Consider the following 27,613-nt stretch of genomic DNA (forward strand, 5'->3'; position numbering starts at 1 on the left):
AAGATCCAAAATTGCTCTGTGTTACAAATTTGTGGTCCCCCCGCTGTAGTCACCCTGTGCTCCTACACAGATGTCTCTGGTCATAATTTCATAACTCATTGCTGTTCATCGCTTGTTTCTGCTGTTAGCTGTTTACTTTCCTTTAAAAAAAAAAAAACAAAACGTCACTTTTGTTATTTTCCATGGAACTGTAATGTGATTTACCAGATGATAATTTCCACGATTACTCTTTATTCATCTTCTAAAGTTCAGTGCCATCCAGCCATCTGGTGTTTCATTAGTTCTGCAAAAGCCCCAGCCTACAAAGGAAAGAAAAAATACTCACATGGTTAATTTTAAGTGTGTGAATCCTAATGATGCAAAGGAGACTGCTCATATTTTTTGAGTGAGGCATATAGATAACTCTTAAAGGACCAGGCCATAAAATACTTTCAAAATATTTCTGTGGTTAATGGTATAAAGTAATTAGCATGAACACTGCAATGTACTTCTGACAGAAGTGCTAATAGGCTGGTATTAAGGTTTTCCTGCTTTTCTGTATTAGCTCTTTATCAATCACCAAAGCATCGGATTTTTGACTAAAGGCAGAGCAGTGTAAGTGTTCACATGAAGCATGTTGATGGATGTATGCTTTCGGGAAAATTGGAATCAGATGCAAAGTCTTCATCATTTCTTAACTAGCCATTTTGCTTTCCCTCTTCCTCATGGTGCCAGAGATCCACGTACCCGCACAGTCAGCTTAGAACCAGCATGATCATTTCTTTGGTCTTCTTTCTTAAATAGCCGCTTTTCTCTCTTAAACTACTTGTCCTCACTGATATACAAGTAAAACCCCATCTTATTTGTTCTGTATTCTGAAATGAGAATTCTTTTTTTTATCTCTGTCTAGAGGGGTGTTACTGCAAAGTAGCAGCTTTTTTCTATATCCTCTTTTCTGAGAAACACCTTTCAATCTGTTAGAGCACTGCTTAGTTAGAAACATCTACCGTGTACCAGTTTTTAGAGTGCCATCATTTAGGTGTGAACCATTTTGTGAAAGGCAGTTGTTATCGCTTTATATCATAAATATCCTTCAAACACCCACTCTTTGAACTTGTGACTCATCAGTCTGCCATCTCAAAGTCCCTTCTGTTAATTACAAAATACTGATCTTGCTCATTACCACCGTAACAATAACACCTAGTTAGGAATAAAAAGCTGCTTCTCCTGGCAAACTGCAATGTTTCCTGTTTCATTGCTTTCTGCCACTTAGCTCGTTAAATCAGTGTGCACACAGCCAGCTTCCCACATGCCTTTGCAAAATCGTGAATGGCCTTTTGTAGGTTCCTGAATTCAGACTGGGGGATGTGGAATACACGGGATAAATGTCAGCTGTTACCAGTTACTTACAGGGCTTACCCCAGCTCAGAAAGGCATTGTCACACATTTTGTTAAGCAATTCAGGAAATTTTGTATTTTTGTCTCTTTGAGTATGGATCAGTAAACCAAGCAGAAATCAAGTATGTTTCTCAGGACCTGTAGTAACTCTGCAAGTGAATTACCTGAAAATCGGTAAATAGCTTAACTGCAACATTGTTCCTTCTGTAGAGGTGCAGCCCCTTGGCCAGTCATTACCTGCTAGAAAATATTAATCAGATATGACAGAGGCAATTCACCTGCATACCCTAACTGATTTGAGACAGCAAGGAGTATCCAGGGTTATTTTTTCTGTCTGTATGCAATTCATTTTTATGTGCATTTTCATACAAGAACCAGCATTTCCCCAGCCTGTGAGAAAGGAACATTATGAAGTTAACTCATCCAGAGGAAACAGACTGGCCAAACTCTGGAGCTGAACTACGTACAAATGTAAATAATCAACAAGTATCTGTTTCCTGAAAACAAAACCAAACCATAACATATCCTCAGGAGGCTCTTTCAGATTAAGATATTTAAATTCCCATTATATTCTTATGTAATTGCAGTGCAGATGAGAAATTGTTAATGATAAGAAAGTGTTTGGTTCACATAACAATATTAAACTCACATTTGGAAGTTTACATATTTAAGTAAGTTTGAAATAAACACTAGAAGGAATGATTTTCATTGATCATGGAAAAATTTGTATGTAAACATCCTGACACAAGAGAAAGTCACTTTTAGAAAGCCTCTAGATTTAAAACATTGTGAATTCACTTCAGGCTTAGCACAAGAGCCCTCATGGACCAGATGCTCTCTGGGATAAAGCAAACATAGCATCTCCAGAAAGAAGGAACTTCAGGAGAGCCAAGTCAGTTCAGGATCATTTAATGCAAAATCTCCATGCAATTTCCTTTTATTTAAACCACTATTAAGAAATATCCTTCAGCTTATCACATATGAAGCATAAGCTTCCTTTGGTATTAACTTTGACACGTGGGGGATTATATTAATATAGGTGATAGTACCTGATAGTGAGCATTTGATTGCTCTCAATGCAGGAGGATTTACTCTTGTTATTGATTTGTTGGCTAATATATTGGTTGGAAATCCCCTGGTATTGCTGGTTGCTGTGTATTCTAAATTTTATTGGAGTTGTGAGCAATTTTCCTCTGTCTTTAAACTTATGATCACTCTATAAAAGAACAGCCCAAGAGCAAGCTGAAAAACAAATCCTTGTTTTTATCTTGCTGAAAGGAAAGCTGTCTTGTTTTGCTTTGTTCCTGGTCGTTGATTGCATTAGTCTGGCTTTTGTCATGGTTACTCTTGAGACAGGCAACAGAGAATCCATTGCAACAGGAGCCAGCAAGACAGAAACCATTACCTCTAATGGGTAGAGGGTCACCAGGGCAAATTTTGTTTCACGCAGAGGATAGAAATCAAATCCATCTACCCTTTAGTTGCCACGAATAAAAGTATAGGATGATGTGACTTCCTTTATAGCACTATTTTCCTCCTAATAATTTCAATCCTTTAGGCAGGAGTTAATGAAAGGCAAGGATAAGCCAGATTGAACCCTTGCCAGCCTGACTCCTGAGTTTGGGGTCATGGGCATCCGGCAGCCCCTGCCCACACACACAGCCCATGGCAGGCAGTCCCTGGGCCGAGAGGCAGGCAGGGGGCTGTGTCCTTGCCCCCAGCGAGGACACAGCCAGGGAGAAGGTGCCTGCACCCCTGGGAGTGTGTGGTGACAACAGCGAGCATCCAGCTTCCCATGCTGTGCATCAGCCTGTGCTCCACTGATCAATATATTCTTACTCTTTATTATCCAGTCCCCAGGAGAGAAAAATTGATTTATCTTTATCTGTTCTTTGCCAAGGTGTAATTGCTCTGTCCCTTACACACAAATTTCTGGTAGAGTACCTAGAAGTGTCACAAATAATAAATGCAGAATTGGGCCTCTAGGACACAACATGTCTCCTCTTTAGGTTTTCCTTAAGACTGATTCATAAAACTTGATCAGAATGAACTACAAGGAAAAAGATAGTTTAATTACACCTATATTGGGAAATGTCTAAAGAAATAGTGTGTTTCATTATGTTCTCTTAATATATCCTACAATATTCATCCAATTAAGGTTGGCACTCATGTTATTTTTAAGATGTGGCAGGAGTAAGACAACCTAAGATATCATACGATTGCTCCAGCTGAGACATAATAGTTGAAAGTCATTTTTCCCAATAAAAATAACAGCAAACAGTGCTATTAATTCATTGTAATGATGCTACTGGGAGAAGTGTATGACTTCCACTGCTGAATAATCAACAAAAGTAAATTAGCTTTAAGCAATGAAATGTGTGTATATGTGTATGTCTGTAAGGCTAAATGACCTTGAGAATGAAGAACTGAGAAAAACAAATTAAATACAGTTTTAACCATCATAACGTTTTTTTTAAATTATGTATTTTGAAGTGCAGTCCATGTGAATTCAACACTCTGCAGGGCAAAATTCATTGTCATTCACTTCTTATATTGTAACTGAAATGCACAGATGTATATTTCTACCTGAAACCTTTCCAGAGTTCAGCTTTATCACAGGAACAAATGTGGCTCCTGGTGCATTTCATTCCTGCTTCTAAAAAAATCAGGAGCAAAACATTAAATTCAATAAATCTGCAGTTTCTTAGCCTTTGTCTCTCAGTCCTCACTGTCTCTTTGAAGTGGGATGTATTTAAAGAGAAAGCATTTATCTCCATTGCAGAGGTTTTTGATCAGCCTTTTCAAGCTGATTTAAAACATTCAAATTCTTAACATAGGAAATTCTTTCTTAGCTGTATTTATCTATTAACCTGTGCTTTCTTTTCCACTTTCTTTCCTTCCTACTCTTCTCAGAAGGTACATATTTTCCTAAATCTGCCTGTTTTTCACTTCCAGTGCATTTTTGCTATTTAATCAGGTGTGCACAGTTTGTACTTTTACCTGTTCAAACACAATGTGTTAGTCCAAACCCATGTTGTCACATCTGAAAAAAACCAACTTTGCCTTTTTTGCAGTCCATTCCTTACATTTATTTGTATACAAATACCCACCTCCACTTCCTTAATGCTTCTTTGCATTTTTTCAGATCACTTTCCTTATAGTGCTTAGTGTTGCTTCCACTTGCAGTCCCTCTCACCAAATTAGTAGATTGGGAGCAGTTGCATACTTTTTCTTCCTTAAACAGTCTCAGATACATTAAATGTGTATTAATGTATTAAATGAGAGAAGCTGCTGTGTTGTGAAGCTGATTGGCACAGACTTCTATGGAAAAGAAAGACAAAATATTTACTTTCAAAGACAACATGTTTTTCAGTTTGAAGTGCTTAAATATTCATAGCTGGAAAATTAGAAATACCTGATTAAGTGTTGATTATTTAGTTTAAGAATATCCTCCAATAATGGGTCTTTCTTATTTGTTTGTTTTAAGATGGCTGTTTTCCTATGAAAATGTAGATAGAGATACATAAAACAGAGTCAAAGGTTTAATGAAATATTGATTTTTTTATCTTGTATTGAAGGGAACCAGTACATCCACAGTTTCTCTGCTATGAATGTTCTGTGCATTAATATATATAAACAGTATTTTTGAACAGAACCTCAGAGAGGCCATTGTGAAATTATTATATTGTATTGGCACACAACTGTTACTGACAAACTGTCACTTTTCAAGCAGAATTTAGGACAGCTTTTTAGCAGAGATACACACAGGGGACATGTGAATTCCCTAGCATTCCTACAGCCTAAAAGGGCAACTTGAATAATGATTAATGTATGAGACATAATTAAAAGCCCATTAAAGATGGATTAATATGGTCATTCTAAACACAATTTATTTTAAGAAACTGGAATCTTCCAGTACTGATGCACTTCAGCCCCTCCGTATTTCAGGCAACAATGCACATGTTTATGTGTCCTTGTGTTGCTTTAGAGTCAGATGAAGAATCAACACGTAGTTTGCTTTGTTTGGCATAGTAAATGGACACCCTGTAGCAGAAAACATTCACTGGTGTGTTCAATACCAAGTGATCTCACCTTGTAAATTCCTCATTCATTTCAAACTGCCTTAGTATATGAGAGTTCACATGTTGTTTCTGATTATGTAATCAGGATATCCATGTGCTTTCCACTCAGCAGAAATAATAGATGAATGAAAATCTCTGCCATTCAAATTCTTTCCTGAAATGGCAAATGAGTTTGTGACCTCCTTACTAAGCAGAGGTGATCACATTGTATTGATGATATATGCTGGTTTGACTCTACAATTCAGGAACATAATGCTTTAGGCATAAAGTCAAAATCTCAGGGACTAATTGAAATTAGTGGCTCTTCCTATTATTTTTAGTTCCACAACAATACCATATATTGCCATCTTCAAAAATATAATCTGCAGAATGCTTTACTTCTGCTTGTTAGGAAGTCTACTTAATTAATTCTCATCACTTCTATCTGTAAAACGTCAGAGTCAAAAAGGCCAGAGACTTCTGTGGGCATTCCTTTAAAGGGACAGTTAAATATTATGAGAAAATCTATTAATGTCTCAAGATACATTTGCTGCCTCCATCTTCAGTTTAAAATGAATGTCATTTCGCTGGAAGAATGATTTAAGCGTGAGAACTGCTTATGTGATTATGTAATTATCATTAGATGTCCCAGAAGACAGACATTTAGAAAAATACATTTAAACAGTCAGTTATTTTAAAAGTTGGAAGTTCCCTTAGTTTTTGTAGTAATGAGCAGGTAATTCATGCTCAACAATTTCTTTGATTCACATAAGCTATTAGTGCTCAAGAAATATTTATAAGCAGATAGGGATTTTTCTTAATTTATTCCAGATCCAAAAGTATTCTCCAATTGCTTTTTAAATTGTTTTCTATTCCGTGTGATCTGCAGTTCACATTGCTTTGTTTAGCTATGAGCTGCCAAACAGTGCTTCGGGGTTTTTTCTCACCCACTCACTCATGAGGTGATCATGTACAAATTTCAGATTAGAGCAATGCAATGGACTTTTGGCAAAAGTCCCAGGAAAGGGCATCAGCCTGCTGCCAGTTAGAAACAAGGGCAGAACTGCTGCAAATCTCAGCTAAAGAAACTTCATCCACAAACACATGTAAACAATTACCTTACCAGCCAACTTGCTCTAATCTTACCCAATTATACCATTCATTATCATAAGATCCAAGCTATTTGTGGCCAATGTTCAGCACTTAATGTTGTGTGTTGTTTTCAGCTCTGTAAAGAAATGGGGTACCCAGAAATGTGTTATGTTCTGTCCCTGTAAAGAAAGAGGTGAGAAGGGATTACTCTAGCGGTAAGGAACCGCACTTGGAGCAGTGGGAGTCTGTAGGCAGCACAGTGTTGAACTTCACACCAAAATGAGAAGAATGGGTTTCTGATAAACATATATTGTCTGAAAAAATCTGGAGAGTATTTTTGCTGATGTTCATTGTAATCTTCCAGCTAAAGAAAAGAGTCAGTTACAGGACAACACAAAATAACTGCTAATGGCTAATTAAGGTGAAGGAGCAGGAAAGGCATTATTTGTCATCTCAGTTCCACTAGGGGATTAACATTAACACTTTACAGTTAGCAAGTTGAAGGCAGTAATTTTTAAGTTTGTCTAAGGATATGCCCAGTGGTCTTCTTTTTCCATAAGTTTTTCTGCTTAGTTTTTTGTATATTGCCAGATTTTTGCATTACTTGCAATAATGGGAAATGTTCCATCTTTAAAGGGCACATGCATGAGATTTAGTCAGGGTATTGTACTATTTATCATCAGACTGTCCTTCCCAGAGAGACCTGTGCACTGCCTCTTAGGAAAAAAAAAAAAAAGGAAAAAACTCGCTACAGCAAATTGGTTATCTTGGGACCATGTTAATTGCTGGTTGTGTAGGGGATGGAATTTGTTCTGTTTGGCCACTGGGGCTTGGCAACAGAAAGAAGGGGGGGGGGGGGGGTGTTGTTTATTTTTCAGTTTTGCTGTTTGCTTTACTGTTAAAAATACAATGATCTGGATTCCAGTGCCTGTGACTTGAACTGTTAAAACTGTCTTGCCAGGGTAGAATAACATTCCAGACTTAACACAAACCTTGGAAAATACTTACAGCTTTTACAATGGCACCTTTGCCTAAGTTTGAGACAAGTCATATTCCTTGCAAAAGTCCTCACCTCACAACTAAATTTCACCAATATTGAATTATTTAATCAGTGTCACTCAAGTATAACAAAGCTTTTAATAAACTGATTTAGTGGTCTTTTTAACAATCCTTTAGGATAAATAGTTTCAGTTGAAAGGGACCTACAACAATCACCTAATCCAACTACCAACAACTTTTGGGCTGACCAAATGCTGAAGCATGGTATTAAGGGCATTGTCCAAATGTCAGTTAAACACTGACAGGCTTGGGGCATTGACCACCTCTCTAGGGAAGCCTGTTCCAGTGCATGACCACTCCCTTAGTAAAGCAATGCTTCCTAATGTCCACATTAAACCTTGCTCGACTCACATCTTTCTTACAGGCCTTGTCAGTGCCTCAAAACCTTTTTATTTGAGCTGTTAAGACTACTTAGAGGAAACGTTCCCCCTCTCTCCACAAGTCATAGCTTAGTGTGCAGAGCTCTATGTGCTGGGCAGAAAGACAAGTTCTGGATTCTATGGCTGTGAGAGGCAGGAAGGACAAGGATTACTCAAGGGGACAATGTCCTTCAGAGCCTCTTATTTCCTGCAGGGTGTGTGTGCCTGCGTGCAGGTGTGTGTCTGTGTGTACAACAATCAGGCACAGAGGGACTGCTCAGGCTTCCCATCTTTGTGTCTAAGGGACGTTTAGGTGTCTATCCAGGCGTTTAGGTCTTGAAGCCGAATCACTGTCTGGAATTTTTCTTAACACACTGAGAGGTAGTAGAAGTGGTAACGCACTTGGGCTACATAGTTGTTCTGCTTTGCTTTTATATAGCACCTTGTGAAATAAAATGTATGAATAAATTTCATACAGCCTAAAAATCTGAGGCTCTAAGTTCTTGAATGGTTGGCTGAAAAAAATCCTTAAAGAGATTTTATCCAAAGTATATTGGTGTTGGCAGCTGCATAGTAACAATGAGGATTGCAGTGTGTATTGCTGTGTCCTGGGAAGACTCCTTGGGAGAAGCAGCGACTCAGAGGCTTTAGATGGGCTATTGGAATGATGGAAATGTGTGTCAAACTTTATGTCAAACATCAGAGCCCTACACAGCTGAAAAGAAAATATTGTTTTTCTCTAAATTCTAGCCACAGGGGGCTTTTAACAGTGGTTTGCAACTTGCTAGAGAAATCTAGAGGTGAAAACTCAGGTATGGAGCATCCATTTTGGCAGCCAAACTGATACTGGGTAATCCAGGATTTTCTGAATCCATAAGAGCTAAGAACAATTCTAAATGGTAAAGCAAAAGCTTGTTTTTCAAAATGCCTTTTTTAGCTATGAAGTACCACATAAAGTAGAAAACTCATTCACAGAATTTTTTTGTTTTTACTAAGAAGCTGCAGAATCTTTAAAACAAGTGGCCCTTCCATCCTTATGTACCATGTAGAGTGTTTTAATATGAACTGACTTTAGTGATTTGCACTTTGGCCTTGCCTATTAAAATAAAAGTATACTAAAGAAGAAATTATAAGAAACAGGTATTAATAATGGATACTTCTATTGCATTCCATTTTTAGGAAAGTCCTTATAGAGGAAAGGATGTTTACACAGAGATATGCTATTTAATTTGTTTTGCATGCTCATTTGAAGTTCTAAGAGAAAGTTTCCAAGACCAGAGCAGAGAAAGTCTTCCGAAGCAAATAAAACTGTAATAGTGATCTAACATATGTCTTCAACCATCTGTGCTTTGGAGGCTTATAAAATTTCTATGAGAGTTTGTTTTGATGATGTAAGCAGCATTTTCCCATGCTTTCTATGCATGACAAAACAAACAAATGCAGGGATATTGCACTGCCATTTCATAAATGAAATATTGTCAGTAACCTGTTTTCTGTAGCAAACAATGCTATAGTAGCACTCCATATCCTCTCCACCTGAGCCTTAGGAAACAGAAAAAGAAAATAACCTTCTCTCTGATCATACAGATTGCTTTTTTCTGCACTTTTTAAAGTAATATTATTAATAAACATTTTGTAAGACTGTGATTATTGTGATATTGTGATTAATGTGAATTTCTAGAAGTAAACCTTTGTCCTGAGAGAACATGCTTTTTTACAGAAAGAAGAGTAAGAGGACTCTAACATTAAATCTTTTTGATGCTTTAAACTTGCTGTGTATATTTAAAGCTATTTCTGTTAGAGTAAATATGAAGTGATGAAATTTTGGTTCTATAGGTGATAAAACCACCATAGCAGGTTTCTTTAGTTCCACAAAGTTTCTAGCTCAGGCATTTAGACTGAGCTTGAAAGTGTCCATGCTCTTGAGAATCTGTCTGCTAAATGTAAGCTTCCATTCTTCTGATTTAGAAATCCAGTTGAATGCTTATAAACACAAAAGCAGCCCCTGGAGAGCTCTGTCTGCATTGTTCTCTGGATTATGCATTTTGAAAATGTGCATTAAACTTCTGAAGCTGGCATATCTCTTAGGGCTGTTCAGTGTAAGTACCAGGTGTTCACAATGCTGGGAAATCTGCTCACTCATCTGGCTTTTATTCTTTTGGTCCCTATTTCAGTAATGTTTTGAGAAGTTAAATTTACAATGCTATATTTTTTTTCTATAAAATTTGGATGTGTCCTTACTGGATCACTTTTCATGCAAAAATGCTGAAATTATCATGGTCTTCTGACTTTCTAATAGGTATGAAAATATCTGACAAGTTCTGCCATCATCAAGTGTGCTGATGTTAAAGCTTTAGCTGGTCCATCTTCTGCCACCTCTCAAACACAAAAATAAAATCAGTGCTTCGCGCCTCTGTGGCAGCATTATTGCTCTTTAATAGCAAGTAAAAATGCTAAAAAAATAGTTTATTGCTGTAGTAAGGATTTACTAACCTGAAAACATTGTGAAGGAATGATCTAGATTATATTTAAGAGAGAAGGAAGAAATGTGAGGCTGGAAACTTTGGTGCTCTGTGCTTTGTTTTATTTGATTAAGCAGTTCCTCACATCTAAAGAAGTTATCCCATGATTTTCCTTTTCATCCTTCTTTTGCACTTTCTGTAGAAGTCAGTCACTTTCACAGACAGAATATTGGACAAGATATGTGGGTCTCCTGCTCTGACACAGCGGACTCAGGGCTCCAATTCAAGGTGACTTATGGCACAGCTGGTGTCCTTTGTCCTGTAGCCTGTTCCCTGTGTCATCCTCTGATAAGGTATGGCAGAGTGACAGCTTACCTAGATGTATTTAATGTGAAATGAAATATGTTGCCTTTTTTTGCTTCTGTTTATTAATTTTTTATTTTAATGGCATGTCATCTTAAAATATATACTTGAAAATAGTTTTGAACTAGGGAGCATATTAGTCTACAGGTCACTTTATTATTTATTTATGCTTTCCTCCACACTGTCATTCTACCAAAAATGTAGCAAAGAGATTCTGGTTTTAGATAGGTGGGTAATGTCACAGTGCAGAGTGAATAAATTAATTAACAGTATCAGGTATGATTATCTTTCTTTGGCGTGTCTTGTACTGGTTTTGATGACACAAGTGTGTGTGTGTATATGTATGTATATATATATATATATATATATATATATATATATATATATATATAAATGCTAGAGGTATAGGAGAAAATTCAATTTCTAATACTTGTCTGGAGAAGTGTTGCCTCTTTCTCAGGAAAAATTGAATTATGACAGAGAAGTTACACTGAAATCAATATGAAGTTTTTGCTTCTATGAAGGGTAGATATTAGTGGGTGCTGATGACAATTATACAGCAAAATCTAGGCTAAAAATCATGCCTGAGCTGTATGTCCACAAGGCCTGAATGTTAGGCAGCAGTGAGTAGAAAAGATGGATTCATCTGGCACTTGATATCATCTCTTTGAGAAGAATTCTAGCTGCAAGGGTGAGACTGTGCAATTCAAGATATGAGACAGATACAAGATTCAAGACACGAGACAGAAATATGGAGGATGAGATACTTGCTATTGGTTATTCTGAAATCTGCTGTGTGTAATACAGTATCTCATTGTCTAATAAGGTTTTGGTTGTAATAGTTTGGTTTAAAGGGTATTCTTAGTTGTTGCTATTTTCTGGAAATTCTATAAGACTTTTCCTTGAGAATTGAGCTAAGTTCCAGATCCAGTAGAAACTGACATAGTTAGGGCTAAGAACCGCACTATTAAATTAAGGTCCAGAGTAGCTACGCATGAGCATCCAAGGACAGACTTATTTTCCTCAGGGTATGTTTTACTTTGATGTTCCTACAGTCTATAACCTTCTAAAGTTATTGGGAGTTACATGCTGTAGTATACGTCAAGGAAAGAAGATATAATATAAATACAATAACATTCCTCTTCATAGACCAATACTGTGTTCATATTGCTGAAAAACATACCTTGATAGAGGCTCTGTACTAGCGAATTTGTGCAGTTATTTGCATCTGTCAGTGCAAACAGAAACGGGTATGTTGCGTTTGTCATGGCAATTGGCAGACTAACAAGTTCTTACTACACCATGGCAAATTTTTAGTTTGGCAAATCAGCAGTTCTGTAGCCTGCAACTGCCAGCTCCCTCACAGAGCACTTGCTCTCTGAGACAGGGACTGAAACAGCAGGTGCTGACCTGCTGTAAGTGATTTTCTGCATGATTCTGAAGGCAGGCATGTGTCCAGGACTGCTCTTGCCACTACACAGTCTACAGACAAGACTGCATTTTCTGGCTTACATCATTATGTATGTCCCTAGAATATAATTTCTTTATAATTCTGCATCATTCCTTTCAGCACTGTATAAGCATTCATGTGTATGTTTACGCACGGGAGTTCACGTGTCTTTGCCCAAGCCCTTTGCTCAGCTGTGAGATCATCCAGCCCTTGCTCCCACACTGAATAGGATCACCACGTGTCTTCGGGCTGCAGAAACACTTTGGTGTGATTGTTTTGTTATAAGAGACAATAGCAATAACTATTTAATAACATAACCTGGCAGTGCCCCAGAAGAGGGAATGTCATGTTTACCCTTGAGTATATAGTATCATTTTATCTGCTTGCTCTGAATGGCACCTTTCACATGCAGCACTTTTTATACTGATGAAGCAATGCCGCAGCAGCTTCCTGCTTGTAGCATTCGCTGCTGCCTGAAAGTGGCTGTAACTGATAATGTGACAGCTAATCCAGAAAAAATAGCTGCCAGATACTCTTTAATGGCCTCAAATTCCTCTTCTGCAGAAACTGAGGACATGAAAAAGAGTGTGCAATATGTTCATTGCTTGCAACACTTGCTCTTTGTTGAAATCCAGTAGCATTGTTCCATTGGAGTCTGAGCCACAATACTGAACAAGAACTTGTTCTATAGTACTTCTGAAAAGGAGAATTAAAACAAACCCTGTAGATACTCCTAACTTGTGATTATGATTATCTTCCTTGAAAATATCCATCTTACATTATAGTTGTAAACAAGTGGTATGTGTACTGTCTGCTATGAATGGTCATCACCCTATTGTTTTAGTCGAGTAAGCTTCATATTTTAAACAGTAATGCCATCTTGTGGTATGACAAGTTTTCTCAATCTGTTTCTTTTCATAACCTTCTTTTTCTTCATTGTATTGCCAAGAACTCCTGAAATGCCATGGCACATACAACACAATAGGTATTGCCCCAGTTGCAAAACATTCACAGGGGAAAAAAAGTCTATATCTGCATGTAATAGACTATTTCATCAGTCTTTTAACAAGATAATTTTATCTCCTTCCACTAGAAGGAAGGGAGTAGGTAGTTAGCGTTGTTATTAGAAGGATCATTGTGAGACACATGATTGTAAGAGCTGCCTTATTAATTATTGCCCACTTTTGAAATGGAGTTTGTTCATTCAGCAATTGTGTGGACTCTTTATGTGTGGTTCCTGGGCCACTGGTAGCCTACAGGGACATTCACAAGATCATGCATAGTCCAGATAGAGACCTATAGTATATTAAGGGCTCTTTTATTTCAGATATTAATGATAAGGGCTCAGAAAAAATGTGAATTCACAGTAGCAGAGATCCAAATTCTACTTTTCTCAAAAACTCATTGTTTTCTGTGTTTGCAGAGTGCAAGTATTAAGGGACCATGCTCAGGCTCACTGTGGACTGTTAATCAATCATAGTGTACCACTGACACTGGCCTCAGAAGATGCCCTGTCAAGAGTTCAAGATGTGAAGCCCATTGGCAATGGACAGGACTACTCAGCATTTCAAAGGGTGAGTGCAATTAGCCTCTTGGTCCAGAAGACTGAAGATAGGATGCCTTTGTCCCCTTTGGTGACAAGGCTGAAGCCTTTTTACAGCACCAATCATTTGTCAGGTAACTTGAGAGCTCAACCTTGTTAGATGCGTCACTGAGCACCTGATGTTACATGGTCCCACTGAAAGAAAGGCTGTGACTTCTGCTGCAGCTTAAGAGACAGGCAGGATTTTTGTTTCACTCTTTTCTATGAAAAATGTCTAGCTACTTATTGTCTGCTCAAACTTTTATAGAAAATAGCAAGTCTCATATCAGAACTACTTACGTGCTTGGTATCAAATCTTCTGGTGACCCCAAAAGAGTGTCACCCATCACACATACAGAGCCAGGGCTTTCCATATCTGAAGCCAAGGCCCTGCAAGCAAGCAATTGTTTCCCTGGGTCATTACTCTTTCCCACTCATCTTGGCATTATTTTATCTGGTACAAAATCAGTAGTTCTCAGTATTCTGGATTTGAGGTCCTGTAGAAATTTCCCAAGTACTGAGCAGATACATTTGAAAAATCTCACCTTATTGAGACATCCATTTTGTGTGCTCGAGCAGTGAGCATTCCTAGAAGATCTGTGCTACACAGTTCCTGTTTTAACTTCTAAAATGAATAGCCTGTCCCAAAAATACCGTTTTCATTGATAAGAAAATTTTACTCTATAGTAAACCAGAAAGCAAATCTATGAAAATAAATTAAGCTTTCAGCAATCTTTATGTATTCTCATGGATAAAAGCAAAACACATCATTCTTTTACTGTAGCGATACTAGACAATGCAGTTATCATGGTTCAGGTTTCAGATACACTCCACATGATATACTGCACATCCTTTACACCTAAACCCAGGCTGAGACAAAGATGAGGATTACATTTATTTATGCATGACTGTAATGAACATCTGCCAAAATGTATCCAGTTATTTTAATTCTCCATTTCCACAAAGTTGACCATCTGCTGTGTCATCAGCAAAGATCTTGTATTAAAAGCTAAATCAAAAGATCAGCTGTCTTGTGTATCTTGTTTTTGCTTAACAGAATCAAAATTTCAATGCTATCCATCTGTAAGTGTGATGGTGACCTGCAGCAGGTACATACTCATTGAGCCAAAATTAGCAGCTGGAGATGCAGTGAGCAGAATGATAGTTAAAACATTTAGACTCTATTCTTGACTAAAGGCCTCAAATTAGGTGTGCTGCTTGAAATAGTCACTCTATATAATTGTAATACAGAATTTTTAGACACCTATAAAAGCCAGTGATACGGAAATGAAAATAGGTACACTTAAGGTGATGCTAAAGTCCACAGTGAAGCTGTTGGACTATCTTTCAGGGTACACAGCTATGCAGAAAGGTTTTATGACTGCATTATATATAAAATGTAATACAATAATGCACAAATTGACAAAGTAGTGTTTAATATAAGAAACTGAGTTTTGCAATGTTCTGCTTTTAACATAATCACTCAAACTACAGAATAGTATATTACAATTGTTGTGGTTGGTGGTTTTTTTCTTGTTTTCTTCCTTGCCAAGATGAGAGAAAATAAGAGGTAGGTGTTAGAACCTTTACACTACTTCAGTGCTCACTAACAGAAAAGTGTTAAAAAAACCAGGATATAATCATGTTATTTAACTTAGTTCATGGGTTTTTGTATTGCTTGCACAGCCATCACTGGCCTTGCAGAATTATATTGTGTTAGTTTTAACGATAAAAACGTGGGAGCTTTGCAGGACTGTAAAGACTTCAAAAAAGTATTAACTTTGTCCTAGAAAGAAATGTTCCAGAACCAGTGATCAGAGACTGACTCCCCTGGCTCAGGCTACCTGAGAAGCTGCTCTAGCCAGAAACACCCTGTGCTGCTGCAGCCCAGGCCAGCTGAAACTGCTGCCAACTTTTACAGTGTTTTGTTCCTGTGGTCAAAACCCAGTTTTCCATAATTGAGGGTGCTGATAACAGGATATTGTTGGTGCTTAGCACTTAGCAAAAAGGCAGCATTTATGCTTGTTTGCCATTCACTAAAACTGTCTTGTCTAGCATTGGAGTGAACTTGTTTCTGTGTGCTGAGTACTGTCTGTCAGCAAAAATTACATGACTTCATCATTTTCTATCAATACCAATTAGCAGTTATTTTCTAGAACAGTCCAATTTAGATTAAGCTAAGCTATTAACGTGATTAGTATTTACATTATCCTGATGATCATGATGCCGCTTCTTTAATTAGGCATATCAGTGTGTCTATGTAAGATTGCACTTTTGTAGACAGACTTTTTAATTTTAGGGGTTTTTGTTTGTTTTCTTTTTTTTAGAAACTCATTAGCCTTACTGACATGTCATTCCCAGAAACATGGAGCAATTGGGCCTTATCTTTGAATTACACATGATGCTTCTGAAATATTTTTAATTGAAAAATCATGGGATGGCATTCAAGGAGTAGAGATGATTTGAAATAAAAGAAAATAATTCTAGTAATGCTGCACTACATGCAAACTTAAGCTGTAGATTAGTAGAGGTAACAGAATAAAGGATGCTATTTACTCATGAGGAAAGCAAATGTCTTGTCTCTCCTATGAATTTGCTATGCCTCTTTAAAAATCCTCCCCACCACAACACACTGACCAGGCCTGCTCACAGGATTACCTTTGCTGGGCACAGGGCAGCCCTTGTCATGGTAAGGCCACGTGGGGCCCACCCTGTGGTACCTGCACCAGGCGGGCAGGGTTCGGCTGGCCAGGGAAGCACCACAGCCCTGGAGCTGGGCAGGTCCTCACAGAGTGCCAGGCTGCTGCCAAGGCAGGGAGCTGGGCCAGCCAGTGGGGGAGAGGGAAACCTTAGATGTTTCTTTCAGGCAGCCATCTAACAATCTACTTTTCTCTTAAGTTTTCCTGAGACTGGAGCCATGGCCAAGTAGCAAAGAGGAGGTGGGTCCTGGTGTGTGAGGGCCCTGCCCAAGCTCTCTCACAGCAGCAGGGGTTTCCCAGGGCTCAGCCTGTCCTCAGCGTCTCACCAGGACACTGCAGTTAACTCCTGCACTGGGTAATACTGGGGAAAAAGGCCTGAGATATTTCATATGTACTTGATGCAGTTCTTCCTCCATATGGAATGGTTTCAATATATCTGATGTTCCAATAGATAACATTAGCATGCTATCTGTGAACAAAGCACTTCCCCCTGTGTTAAAGTTGTCCAGGTAATGGCAAAAAGTAATTCTGAAGGTTGATATTAAGTATAATTGAATGCATTCAGGGCACAACTGCAAATCTCTTGAAACTGTCATAAACTGTGCAAAGCTACTTCCTCAGTGACAGTTTGTTGAGCATAAAAATGGAATCTAAAGACCCTAAGCTATTTATTTCAATTCAGTGAGATACTCAGCAAAGCTTACAATTCTGCTACATTCTGTAGAAATGCAGTCTCCTGAAAACACAGATGATGCTATCTATATTATAAATACGGGTACAACATTGCCTTTCTGTGTATCTCAGTGTATATGCAATATATGTACATCAGCACCTAGAATAAGAACTTGTTAATTTAAATACTTTCTAAATTAGAAAGCAACAGAATTTTGGTTTTATACACTCCTTATCTCTGGCCTATTGTTTCTAAAGTAAATAGCAGCATGGTTTAAAATAGAAAAATTGTGCCTGTGACTTCAGTGGAAGTATGAAAAGTTTCTCTAGAATCTTGATATATTTGTTTGAACATTTTAGTAAGTCCTCCATTTGGCTGATACAAGGATTTGTGGAGTTGTGTAGTATGGCTCCAAGTTAAAAACAGGCAAAGGATGTCATAAATGCAAGAAGTGTCTAAAAGAGTATTACTTAGATGTGAACAAAATAGTTTTCTAATGACTTTTTTTTTGATGGTTAGTTTTTTTGAGAGCAGACTGCCTTTTATTTTCCAAGAATGATAGAAAAATGCATGGAACCATAGACTGAAGGGGTGTTGCCAAGGTGCTCTACAGCAGTACATTCCGAAAAGTCCAAAGTAATTTTAATTAGTAGCACCACAAATATATTTTGAACACTTGAGCAAGTAATTATTTCATTCTGTATGTGACCACCTTGTAATCAGACACCAGACAGACCTGTCAGCTCTCATACTTTCTTTATGAGGCTCTTCCACATGGGCTTCATTTACTATTCCCCAATTACAAGTATGGGCATTGCAAGCACTTGCAGAGCAACTCCCTGGCTCCAGGCTTCACACCAGAACCAGCCACGAGGCTGCTCAGTGCTACAGGAGTGGGGTTGTCTCCTGCTGTAATCCCTGAACTCAAAAACATCCTGCAGCACTGCCTGTGGTTCCTGACTCACGTCACCATATCACAGCTTCAGCAACAGCTCATTGTCTGCTATCAGAATACACAGGAAGAGAGAAAAATCCTCTGTTCTCTTTTCCTCCTTCCAAATCTGAAGTCACCTCCCACCACAGTAAATATTTCAAGTGGCCCTGTAGAAACAAATTGTATTCCTGCAAAATAGTGAAGGGAGAAGGACAGACATCAGGTTTGCTTTAAAAAAAACCCCATAAATACAAGTTTGAAAAAGAACTACCATTTCTGTCAGTTTTGAGGAAGAGAAGAAGGAGTAGGGAGAATTCAGACTGCAAGTATTTTACTGTGTAAAGGGTGTTGGGCTTCCATAAAAAATTCTCCATTTTTTCACTCACTTTATTAGGATAAGGGCCAACTAAAGTTCCATCTTGCTGCAAAATCACACAAGCATCTATAAAGATGTTCTAATCTCAATTAGAACTCAATAAAACAATAAGACAATATTTCAAACATTTTAAGGGAAATATGCATGAATATGATCAGCCTCAGTGCTAATTTTTTCCCCCATACTGTTGTCTCCCTTGTTCTCAGTGAAAATTCTGGAGGCACAAAAAGTGTGAGATTGTAGAACTGATTATCTCAGAAACTTATTGGCTAATTCAGATTCCTAAAGAGCTATTTGCAGAAATTGAACACAAAGGGATCTGTAAATATTTCATTTAAGTGCCTAAGGGAGGTCCTGGAGGCATAAGGAATGAAAACAACATCCAACACATTGTTGCAAACGTACATAGATGTAGATGTGTGTGCATGGAGACGCCCCCCCATACAGACAGAGACTATATATATACGTATATATGTGTATATATATATATATGTATGTATATATACATGATTATATGCTACTTGATTTTACATTAGTCAGCCCACTTGGTTATTATACCTGCAATTATAACAGATTAATGAACAAATTTTATAAATGTGTAAGAATCGATCATGTGAGGCCAGAAAATCTACTGAATCATGAAGGATTAGAAAAATTCTGTTGCTGGATTTTTGTGCCACTTAGATAAAAAAGGGGAAACAAAATCTAAATTGGGTTTCATTCTGGAGCAGTTGATTTAATTCTAATAAATCTACAATACTCTGACATGCAGCATACACTTAGTTTCTTTGTATATTGATAGGAAATATTGTTAGGGGAAAGACAAAGCATTATATAGGGTGATTAAAGAGCAATGAACTACAAAAGGAGAATGAAAATTTGGTCTTACCAATAGAAAGAAATCTGCCCATAAAGTCCATTCAGCATTAGAGTAGCACTTCAAAAGAAGTCACTGAGGCATCAACAAAGCCATGTTCAAAGTAGACCAGATAAAACATTTAAGAGGCAAGTTGAGAGGATCATCTTGTAATTACAGTGCAACTGAAATGACCCCAATGGTCTTATCCAACCTTCTGATCTCTAATTGTGGCATAAACAGAACATGGCATTTGAGTGTGAAGATCAAATGAACAGAAAGTTACCTGTCACTCTAGAAGATGAGTCTTTTTCTGAAGTCAGCAGACATAGAAAGAGCAATTCTATGTAATGCATGACAAATGGGAAAGACAGTAATAGTAAATCAGGGCTGAATTATGGGATGGTTCTTTTTTTTTAGAAAAAATCACAGCCTTCCAAAGAGAAGTTACATCACTTCTTCAGTTTGTCAGCTTTATAAATATGCTGCATATTTGCCGAGACAAATCTTCACCAATCTCATACGAGGTGAGAAAATAACTGGACTGGTTGTGCAATGACTTTTTGATACACAAAGCCACAACGAATATCAGCAGAGATAATATATGCTTCCCTAATGAAAATGGGTAGAAAGCATTTTCCTACAGTGTAGAAAATCAGGAACATGGTTTTTAATTGCAGTTATTTTGACTTCTGGTTTTGCAATTTTTACATATTTGGGGCTTCTTATGCAGAACTGCCATGTTCACTTCCCTTGGCAAGCAGTGGAGTACTTATGTAGGGACCACAACTTAATCTGTGACATCAAGGCTGGCAATGAATGTGGTAGGTAAAGATGGCTAACTGTAAAATTCTGTAGGAGAGATTCTGAAATGGATTTCAAAAAAAATAGAAAACTACATGCCAAGCTATTGCTCATTTTTTTCTGATACATTTCCTTCTCTCTTGTATTGTCTAACCACTCCTATCAAGAAGTTTTAACATCCTGTTCTTCTTCTATAGCTCACGAGCCTTATACAAAAATGTGGCAGTCTATTTGTCCACACAAGGTCTTCCTGCTCTTTCAATCAACTCCAATTCCTACCCATGAACAGAGTTTTGTGCTCTAGGCAAGTGATCCAGAAGGAGTTTGCCTGTTCTCTGTTTGTATTCTATCTTGTTCTACCTTCATTTGTGTTAATTCATCTTGTCACTATCATATTTCTCAACACTGGAGTTCATTTAGCTTGTCCCCTCTCTCATTGTTCTGCTGTGCTGTCCATCCAACATGGACTACTCTGTCCCATCACTGTCACCACTGTTGATACCAGCTGTCCATTGATAACTGCACTGCCTAGAAAAGGGCAGATTCAAGTATTTGTACAAAGGAACCCAGAAGGAGAAAGCTAATTGTTTCCCTTATGATTTATTAGCCTTTATTGCCTCAGTTACGGTTATACCTCATTATCCTATTATTGTAACTTATTTCAGTTACAATGATAGTATCGTGGAAATCCACATTCACTCTGTGGCAATTCAGGTATCCTAGATCAAAACAGGAAGGTTCTGATATGTTGCTATCATGATACAATCTTGCTGCAGCTTCACAGTAGAGTACTGTCCTGCGATTTTCTACCAGACTGTGAAAATTATTTATGTTTAAATATAATCAAAACAGTGGTTACAGATGCTGAAAAGCAGGAGAGTAAAAGACAAATGAAGAGATTTGGATGTCAATTCAGGTGTGGATATATGTTTGGGACACTACTATAATTTAAAAAAATAAATCCATTTAGAAAAATGCTATTCTTGAAAACTGCATTGTTTTGTGGGAAGCATTAGTAGGTCTCCAGACCAAGGCTGCTGCTTCACCTATTGTGCTTTTAATAGTGGCATGTGACCCCATGACTTCTTAATAAATGCTTGATAACCTCATTTTTCTTGCTAAGAGTATAAAAAAGGCTTTTTCCATTAACTTGGGTTTAGTACCTGAAAAGAAGACATGGGAAAAAACTATAAGAAAACACCTGAGGGGAAAAAAAAAAGACAGAAAAAGAAAAGACCATATTACTCTTTTTGCCCTGGGTCAACCTGGCTGAACAAGTGTTCATTTCCTCTTCTTTTTGTTGCTGCTAAACAGTATAACTGGTGAGATTCAACTTGATTGGTATCTAATGAGCTAAATTCAGTCAACAACTATTCAGAAGAAAATTTTTTTATCCTCTGAGCTCAGGCAGCAATTACTTGAACTTCCTCGGCAATTTCCAAGCACAGATATGCTTACCAAACCTTAAAGATGGAAGAGTTTGGGCACTAATGGTGTAACAAGTGACACATTTTAAATACAGACCAGTTAAAACACTTGAATTATACATGATGTCCTGTTGAAGCCTTAAGATTTTTATATATTTGCAGATTTGATAATGAGTCAACATTTTAGTAACTACCTCCCACACATTGCAAGGGAACAGCTCAGGAATAATACCAATATACAGTAGGCCAACATCTGAATGTTGATTATTAGAAACATTATTAATTCCTTGTAGTCATCTTACCCAAATGCTAAAGGTTCACTTTCTTCAAGGGTGTCCTGACTGACTTCATGCTCCACAGAGTATTCAGAAGGTTGCAGAAATCAGCATCCACAGTAACCAGCATTTGTCAGCTATAAGCACACAGAAACTGCCAAGCTTCCAAACACTTTCTTCCCAACTGGTATGAAAAATAAGACATGATGGCAATGTTCTATATTACTATGACATCACCCTTTCTTTTTTCTGAGGGGGAAAAAAGAAAAAAAAACATAAATCTTGGAATAAAAAGGAAGTATAATGCAGTTAATTAAGCTGGCTACTTGTCACTCTTGGTGGCTGGATAATGCAATCTAATTATTATTTCAGGACCAAGGAAGACAATGGAATTTCATTCTCTGACAAATGTTTGGTATTTCCATTTTCAACAACACTGCTCACACTTGACTGCTCTCCTACAGGTGTAAGTAATTTTCTTAATCCTACATTAAATGCTGGCTATTTGTGCCCACACTCAGTACTTTATGGTGCCAAATGCGGAAAACCCAAGCACTCACTCTCATTTTGACTCCAGTAACTGCAGAGAATCCACCAGGATCATCTCAAACAGCATGACCAGAATATTCATAAGCAAGACCTTCTCATTAAATGCTATCTGAAAGACAACATGTTTAATAACATATTTGCTAGTAGCATTCATTCTTACCACCATTCTGATTTAACATTAAGGCAAAGTTAAAATTGTCATAGCATGGAAACAGTTGCAAAGGAAATATCTGTATATTGTTCAGAATGCTTTGTGCAAGGAGACCAATAGACTAAGACTGTTAAAACCACAGATTGCAGATAAACACACGATCAGCAATTTAAAAGTTAGTGTTATGTTTTGAGTTTTTTATTAGTTTTCCATTAAAACAAAATGGTAACTTGAATAAAATTTTTACAGTCTCAATAAAAAAGACAATAGACTGTTAGCTTCCCTTTACAGAACTCCTTCTTCTATTAGAAGAATAACAGTGATTCAGCAAAATAATAAACTGACACAGAGGCATGCAGAGCTGAACAAAACTCTCCCTATTTGTTGTTGCACTGAGCTGAGAAAATAAATTGCCGTGAAAAATTCAGTAAACTTAACCCTCTGGTCTACTCATAGACAGTACACTAGAAGTTCATGGTTTTTCTAACACCACTACTTTTTTTACCTTATCTGACAAATATGTAATTAAACCCACTAGAAGGATAAATAATCTTATGACATATCAAACTCATAATTTCTTTTTTCTAATTGTATGAATGCGAAAGTGTTTACTACCTGAATATGTCTATATAACATAACTTAAATATGAGCAGTTGCACATACAAATAACCATTCACTTTGCTTTATTGTGCATCACTTCCACTAAATTCTGGACACTATTATGCTGACAGCTACAAAAGGAGACAGAGATATGGTGAAAAAAGACTAAAAGGAAATAGAAAGAAAAAAGTAAGAGAAAAAGAGAAAGAGAAAAAAGAGTAACAAATTTCCAAACATGCATTAATCAGAGATTAATGTAGACTAAGACAATTATTTCTCCAGTTTATCAACTTACTTGCTTATCTTCTTTAATCTCTTCTCAGTGACTGCTAGTTTTTATTCAGTAATGCTCTGAGAAGGCATCCTCATACATTGCATAGGAAATCCAAATAGTTTTCTTAAATCTGAAAGGTTGGAGCAAAATAAATTCAGTGACAAAAATACTGATTTTATTGTGGCTTAAAGAAGATAGAGATACAATCAGAAAACTCTTACTGCCTGGAGCCAGTCCTTTCAAGTGTGAGCTTTCACACTACACCAGTGTGTTCTCTGATTACAACAATCTGATTTTTGTGTGCAGGATTCTGCTAGATATGCATAAAGCTAGTAATAAAAAGTATCAAATTAAGCCATGAAATATATATTATTTGAAATTAACAATGTTTGTGAATTTGCATTTTATGGTATTATATGCAGCTTTTGAGTGAACAAAGAACCTGTCCTTCTCCATCCCTAAGATTCTGCTATGGTCAAATGACTATTTAAAGTTATTTAACCTCTTGGCTTAATGTAGCAAGTGGCATTTTGCAGTGACTTTTACTTCCGGAATAGCTCAGAGTGTGTGAAAATTTTGACAGGATATCCTTTTTTGAGAGCTAATAATTTTCTTGGTTTGGGTGTAAAGATATGCAGAAGGTTAACCAAATGCCATACCATGCCTTTATTCAGTCTTGGAAGGTAGTTGAGGCCACTAAGAAGCTAAGTCTGCTGGTTTTAATAGTTTTGACTTTCTCACTTTTAGGGGTTTTTTTAATTATATGGGTATAAACAATGCCAAAGGTGAAATATTAACCACATTTTCTTTGAGCCACATCATTAAGTTATTTTGAATAATTTGCTTTGCTTTCCTATCCCTTGTCGTGAGTCAGATAAAATGTGGGATTTGACACTGACATTAAAACTGACCTTACTGAGAACATTTAGATGATGTTCACAGGAGGAGACACATGTAGTTCAGAAAAGCTGTGCAACTTCACAGGGAGTTGTTGTTCCCGCCTCTAAAGGAAATGCTTGCAGATGCTGATGTCTTCAATTTGATTACCACCCCTTTAGTCTGAGTAAGTATGACACTATAAATATTCACTAAAACATAATATTGCTGTGAGCAGACCAGGCAACTCAACAACAGACAATTAATAGTATAATACAGCTCTAGGCTCAAAATCCCATGTGTAGCTTCTAAGGGGACAGAGGAACTTTGCTTTTGTGAGGACATTTCTATACTTTCCTCACATCATCTACTCATAAAATTAAAGATATCCAATGTATAATATATCTAGCTAGCTGCTCCACTAGTGTTATGCCTAATTCAGTGCAGCTCTTTGTTTACACATATTCAGAGAACACGTGGCCAAAATAAATGGGCATAGCAAGAAAATTACATCTATTGCTATGCTTAATTTTATTTTTATGTATTTTAATTGTCAGAGGCTGAAGTGAACAAGTGTTTTATACTTACAAAACCGAAAATTTTCTACTGCCTTTCCTGCCCCACTACAATAAAACATCCCATCATTTAGAAAGCAAGGGACATTCTTTCTTTATCACCCAATTAAACACAAGTACAATTAATTGAGAAAATTATAAATTATTCCTCATTGATTTTGCAGGTGTTAACCAGTTCAGCAGCCCCAAAATTTCCTTAGTGTAGAAAGGACAGAAGTTAAAATGGTCAACTAGAGGACCATAATGAAGTTTACAACAAAAATTGTTAGTCTTAAAATTTCTCTGTAAAACCATTTAACTATTGTCCCTAAAATGTTCTCTAAGGGATATCATTGCTAATAATGGATACTTATAGACCATCTGGGTGAAGTAAGTCAAGGAATTTTTCTTGTACCTGCACTGCAAATTAATTATCTCTGCATTGATCTTCCGTCTGTTCCAGCCTACTTCCCTTAATGCCTCCATATGTTGTATGGCACAAAACAAACCATGCTTGAAAAACATGTTGATATATACAAAGTTATGCTTAATTTTAGTTATGGTACCCGTGAAATATAGCTATTCCAAATCACACTTTTATAGGCTTCATATTGCATGAATAAGGGAATTACAGGACAGTAGTTACAGACTCATTCCACTGTTGCTTCAGCAGATTATAAAGAAAATAAAGAGCTTGTTCTTTATTTAAAGGTGTCCTCAGCACTCACCATTAGTAGCTTTGGTGTACCATAAATGCAAGAACTTCCATAAATTCATCGTTTCTTTCAGGGTTGGTTGTTTTCTACATTATACAATCAGACACTATATTTCTGTAAAAAGATCAAATTGTTCAAAGAGTGGAGGTGAAAATGGCCCTCATATAAGACACAACAATTCCTGTCTCTCAAATGAAACAAATATGAAAGACTCTTCCTTCTTCATGGCTGTCTGAATCTAACACAGTCCTTCTAAGCTTTCCAAAAAGCACAGAGGAAGAACTGGCTAGGACTGAAATGGTACTTGGCATGTGACAGAAGGGACAGAAAGGCAGGAAAAGAAAAACTGGGGTAGAAGTGTGTGGAAGAGTAATAGGCATTACTCAATTAAACTCACTGGTTGGCCAATCAAAGTGAGCATTACTTGCAACAGAAAGTGAAATATTCCATACTGCCCACAAAATTCTAATGTTTTACAATTCAGCAGACCTGTTAGACATCTTCTTGTGCCCCACAAAATATCTTACTTTAAACTTGATAAATTTCATAACATAAATTCAATTTTTCACTGAGTACTGGTATACAAAGTTAAGGGCTTAGCGTCTTTATTTTACATACAGGAAAGTAACAGTAGAAATTATAAAAATAAGTATTTCCTAGTACTATTTTTTTAAAAACCTTAGAGATCAGCAGTAAAGCTGACTGTAACTCTGGGTATCATGAGTTACCTGAAAGATCTGGTGTTGCTCTTGATGACACTGTTGCTTTCTTCATCATCTTTATGCTCAAACTATAAGGCAATGTGCCAAAAAGCCTTAAATAAAAGGAATAAAAACCAAAGTCTGAATATAGGTCAGGTCATTTCAAAGCAGTGAACATTTGTCCCACAAAGTTTTACTTACACATAAGGCAACTGTCTCATGATTTCTTTTTCTCCATGTTCTATTTAATTCCACTGTGAAATGCAGAGTGATTTGAATCTACATTAGGCAAAATACTCGGTGCACTCCAACATAATTGGAAAGTGGATCCACATATGTTCACAGGCACAGACATAATCTTCTCCATATTCAGCACCACCTGGTGATTTATGGACACTTCAGTCCAGTGTGTGTCATTTCAAGCATTTGCCACAAAAGCTGTGGGGCTTGGAGGTGGAGTTGTAATTTGAAGTGTGGACTGATGATTCCATTTGGGATTCAGTAATGCCTGAATAATAGCTAGTATGGAATCACAGTGTTTCTGAGGGTTAGAGCTGAAGGCAGGGCTTAAACAAACCAGGGTACAGTAACCCAGAGAAGCAGGCAGTGCCGATCAATTTCAAGGGGGCAGGAGAGCTCCCTGACCTGCCCCTTTGAGCACACAACATGTTTGCACTGGCTATGAACATCCTGCCACACGATTCTTCTGATCTCTGACACCATTCCAGTGAGCGGATCCAGGAGCTGCATGGCTGGATGCAGGTGGTGCTGGACACAGCCAGCAAGGGTGATGGACAGTAGGGCCAGCACTAGGACAGGGACACTCCTCCTACACCATGACTGCCTTGGCAGACACTCTGAGCCCTCGAGCACACTGAGAGCCAATAATAACCACCTCCAATATTCCCATCACAAAAGGGAAATAGCCCTTAAAAATACACTCTGACCACAAAAATTGCAAATACGAGTAACCCTCTTCCACTTTCCCCTCCAGACCAGGACACAGTGAGTGCTTTTGGCCTAGCAGACACTGATTTAAAGCAAGGCCTGAATATTTGCCTTTACCTCAGTATTTTCTCACAGACAACAAGGAAATTGGGAAAGCTTCCAAATCTGTGATCTGTCTGAGTAATTCTCTAAGACACTACAGAATAAGGAAGCCTAATGCACCACAGAGCCAAGAATATGCCATGTTGCAGCCACTGGCACAAGGTGTGAGCAATGCCTGGACATACAGAGTGATTCTTGGACACCTTTGGAACGCCCACAGTGAACATTCACTTGCAGCAAACCTCTGGAGCTAATGACAGAAGAGCTCTGGTTTTGACTTGTACAGGCACAAG

At 37.5% G+C, this 27,613-nt stretch overlaps 1 long non-coding RNA gene across 1 annotated transcript; it reads right to left on the bottom strand.

The window, feature by feature from the left end:
• Positions 1-256: 256 nt before the first annotated feature.
• On the bottom strand, positions 257-27,095 carry LOC139676250 (uncharacterized). Its single transcript, XR_011698626.1, has 11 exons — positions 26,472-27,095; positions 26,298-26,383; positions 25,582-25,683; positions 24,335-24,511; positions 23,445-23,553; positions 22,410-22,507; positions 21,877-22,098; positions 4,793-4,876; positions 4,488-4,698; positions 1,542-1,614; positions 257-299 (listed from the first exon to the last, which is right to left on the bottom strand). It is a non-coding gene; the product is annotated as an uncharacterized lncRNA (long non-coding RNA).
• Between the last annotated feature and the right edge of the window lie 518 nt (positions 27,096-27,613).

The sequence above is a fragment of the Pithys albifrons genome, chromosome 10, assembly GCF_047495875.1.
Source record: "Pithys albifrons albifrons isolate INPA30051 chromosome 10, PitAlb_v1, whole genome shotgun sequence".
Lineage (NCBI taxonomy): Eukaryota > Metazoa > Chordata > Aves > Passeriformes > Thamnophilidae > Pithys > Pithys albifrons.